Source organism: Magnolia sinica, chromosome 5, assembly GCF_029962835.1.
Source record: "Magnolia sinica isolate HGM2019 chromosome 5, MsV1, whole genome shotgun sequence".
Taxonomy (NCBI): Eukaryota; Viridiplantae; Streptophyta; class Magnoliopsida; order Magnoliales; family Magnoliaceae; genus Magnolia; species Magnolia sinica.
In genome coordinates this window covers 41,595,256-41,599,367 of record NC_080577.1, presented here as the reverse complement: position 1 = coordinate 41,599,367, position 4,112 = coordinate 41,595,256, and the positions used below count along the sequence as shown (strand labels likewise).

At 38.4% G+C, this 4,112-nt stretch overlaps 1 non-coding gene across 1 annotated transcript; it reads right to left on the bottom strand.

Moving 5' to 3' along the window:
- Window positions 1-3,451: 3,451 nt before the first annotated feature.
- On the bottom strand, window positions 3,452-3,559 carry LOC131247709 (small nucleolar RNA R71). The gene has a single exon (XR_009171981.1). It is a non-coding gene; the product is annotated as a small nucleolar RNA R71 (small nucleolar RNA).
- Window positions 3,560-4,112: the final 553 nt, after the last annotated feature.

Below are 4,112 nucleotides of genomic sequence, written 5' to 3'. Positions count from 1 at the left end.
CTGATTTAGGGCCCACCTGAAATCTAGATATGCCTCAATATTGGGTTCAACTCATTAAATGAGCTGACAAAATGGATGGATGGAGCAAATTTCTTGAGTACATCATGATGGACCCCACATGTACACTACGTGTACATAGGGTACACATGCATTGGACGTGCACTGGTCCAAGATCCGGTCAACCATTGCGCTGACCCGTTCCTTTCTAAAAACTAAAATGGAATTTCTGTTTTCTGCCAGAGAAATGGACGTGCGTCTGCTGAACCACGAAGTGGGCCCACACCGTCCATTATATGTACAATCGGGTCCGTCCATTATGCTTGGGAGGAAAAATAGACTGTACACCAGGTGTTTTCTGGGACCCATGCATGTGTATACACACGGATGCAATTTCAAACATATAACAGACGGTGGCTTTACAGATTTCATGGGCCACGTCAACGCAGATCCAAAACCAGCCATCTCTGAATAGTTTTTTGGTTCTGATTCTAATGGACGGCGTGGATTTACTATGGAACGTCGTCTTAGGGCCCACCGATCATCAAAGCAGTGGTCTGTAAGCTCTGTTTCACAATAGAGCTTACGGAGGAATGTTGTGGGCCACCCTCTGAATTGATCAGTCTAATCTAGACCGTCCAGTGGACTCTAAAGGGCCCTATAACCATCGCCTAGGTGGCAGATTCCCAGAAGGCATTGAGAAATGATTTCCAATCATCTAAATGTAGGTCAGACGGCAGAATGAAAAAGTCTATGGACCACACCGAAATCATTTAAGAACCATCCATTCCTGATGGGTTTTTCGAGTTGAATCCGATGGACGGCGTAAATCTCTCAAACATCAGCTGCAGTGGGCCCCATCGACATCGCAGCGTAATCAGTTACGCACTCTATTATAAAGCATCCGAGACTCGAACGTTGCAAGCTATTTTGCAGACGTGGCTAGGATTGGTTCGACGATCCTGGCCGTTAAAAATCTCTCCAAAGAAGGACCGACTAAGGCCAAGACGATTGAACGTCTTAGATTTTTTATTCATGGCCGTAAATTCGATTGAATGCAAGTTAGTTTTATGTTGCTGCAGCACCAAACTGAGGGTGCGTAAACACCTCCAGCTGTCTCCAGCCAGCTGTCTACGCACTGCTCCTTATGCGTATGCACAATCCAATCGACCTTCCATCTCTTTAAAGGGAAAGAGAAGCGAGAAAGAGGTGGACGGAGGGTGGGCATGAATGCAAGTTTCCAACGAGATAGAGGGAGAAGGAGAGAGAGATTTGTTTTATGTTTTTTTTTTCTTATTTGATTATTTTCTGAATTTTTGGAGGATTAGCCGAATCATGTCAGGCTAAACCTTTTAGTTAGGGCTAAGAGGTGAAGCTTGTGTCGTGATGGAATGATCCTATGGTTTTGATTCATGTTGAACTTGTTATTGATTGGTCTGATTTTAAGGAAGGTTTTAGTTTTTAATGGTTTATTGTGACTGATATTACAGTAAATTTGTGATGGCTTGAGTATTTCCTTTTCATTATTTTGATTATGCGGTTAGGAAGCCCTGTTGTTCACCATCGTCTCCCGGGCATGGTTAGATGACGGAACTCTTCCTGACATTCATACATCATTCAGATTGGCTGTGAATTGGTTTAATTATGTTGTTTGCTTTGTCTCATGGGCATGGTTTTGTGATGGAATCCATTCTAATTTACACCTGTTTGATCTCTTGAAAACTAGATTAAATAAAGTTAAGAATTGATTTTCAGGTTATATCTTCTAACTGGATGAAGATGGGACTCAAAGTCCAGTTGAGTTCATGAATCAAGCGTAGATCTCCCTGATCTCTACAAGTGGATCCTCTAAATCCCTAGTTCCCTACCTCTGAATTCTATATATTTTAGTTTACTATTTAACCATTATTCCTCAAATTCATTCAATTTAGATTTCATCTTAATCTAGTTCTAGTTCTAGTGAGTTTCAGATTACGCACAGGTTTCAGTCCCTTGGGATTCGACCTCGGTCTTACCGAGTTTATTACTATATCACAACCATATACTTGGGGAGTGAACAAGTTTTTGGTGCCGTTGCCGGGGACTGACGGTTTCGTTTTCTAAAATTAACTAGTTTTAGGAATAGTTTAAGATTAGAAATTTTCTAACTTTAGGTTTAGGTTTTTCTGATTTCTAGAAACTAACCTGTTTTCCTGTTTTGTAGGATCCTGACATAAACTTCTAAATTGGTAATCCCTTTCTAATTCCTCTACTTTTTCTATTTTTAGAATTAGGGTTTGAATTTTAGAAATTTTCTAATTCTAGTATTTTCCTATTTTTAGGAAATAGTTTATTTTTTGAAACTAGATTAGTTATTTCCCTTTTCAGAAACTCTTTCTAATTCTGGAACTTTCCTTTTTAGAAACTAACTTTCTATTTTTATTTTTAGTAACTTTCTAATTCTAACTCTTTTAGAATCTAACTTTGTTTCCTAATTTATTTTTAGAAATTTTCTACTTGTAGAATTTTTGTTTAGAAACTAACTTTCCTATTTTGTAGGCTTTTAAGATAGAAATTTCTAATTCAGTAAGCTTTTTCTCTACCTTCAATTTTTCAGATCTCTTTTAGTAACTTACTTTCTAGTTTAGGACTTTCCTAATTTATTTTAGAAATTTTCACTTTCTTTTAGGAATTTCTTCTTTTAGAAACTAGTTTACTTCTATCTTTCTTTTTAAGGATTTTCTAATTCTAGACCTTCTCTTTAGAAACTAACTCGTTTGTTTTCTTTTACAGGTCTTTAACTTAGGGACTCCAATTTGGTAACTTCTTTCCAACCCTCTCTTTCTTTCTAGATTTTTCTTTTCTTTTCCTTTCTTAGGATTAGGTTTCGAATTTGATTGAGGGCTGTGAGTGTTTCATGCCCAAGTGGGCCCATGACAATACTCGATGTCTCTTGACTGAAGGAGGATTGGTTGAGGGGTTAACTATCCATCGCAGGACTAGACACCACTCGAAATCCCCTGAGTTAATTGAAGTAATGGCTGAAAACCAACCTCTTCTACCCCAACCTAGGGTGGAAGACATTCAGGATGAGAATGAGGTGCATCAAGCACCCCCGTCTCGTACTTTACAAGATTATTTACAACTAGCGGGGGTGAGTATGCCCTCATGCATGATTTTTCTTAAAAATACTGGACATATGGACATTAAGCCAGGGGTTATCCAACTCCTTCCTAAGTTCCATGGGCTTGAATCTGAAGAACCATATCTACATTAGAAAGAGTTTGATGAGATCATAGCCACTTTATATTTTCAAAATGTGTCTAAGGACACAGTCAGGCTGAGACTCTTTCCTTTTTCCTTAAAAGAGAAGGCTAAGACGTGGTTACATTCACTGCATCCTAGATCCATTGGCACATGGAATGATATGCAAAGGGAATTTATAAAGAAATTTTTTCTACATCATAAAACGATTACCCTTAGAAAAAGCAATCATAAACTTCACCCAAAAGGAGGATGAAACATTTTACCAATGTTGGGAAAGGTTCAAGGATTTGGTCAGTTCATGTCCACAACACAGTTTTGAAACGTGGCGCATTACAAATTTTTTCTATGATGGACTGACATCTTCCATGCGCCAAATGGTCAAGACAATGTGTAATGGAGAATTCATTAATAAAAATGTTGACGAGGTATGGAATTACCTCGATAGTCTTGCTGAAAAAACACAATCATGAGACTATTACTCAAAATTGAACACCACGTCTAGGCCGACTCAATCTAAGGAGAAAGGTAGATTGTATCTCTTGAAAGAAGAGGATGATCTCAAGTATAAAGTGACTACGCTCATAAGAAAAGTTGAGGCCATAGAAGGAAAGAAGGATAAGGTTAATGGAAGTGTTTGCGGCAAATGTGATTGCAACATTCATACAACTGAAAATTGTCCTATGATATCCACCTTTCGAGAAGTGTTGAATGAACAATCCAATGCCGTAAATAATTATCAAAGACCTTTCAATGGACGCACAATCTTGGTTGGAAAAATCATCCAAACTTTAGTTGGAGAAATAGACAAACTGCTACTGTAACGCCCTGAAATTCGGGGGTCGAGCATAACTCAGCTCCCGAGTTCCAAA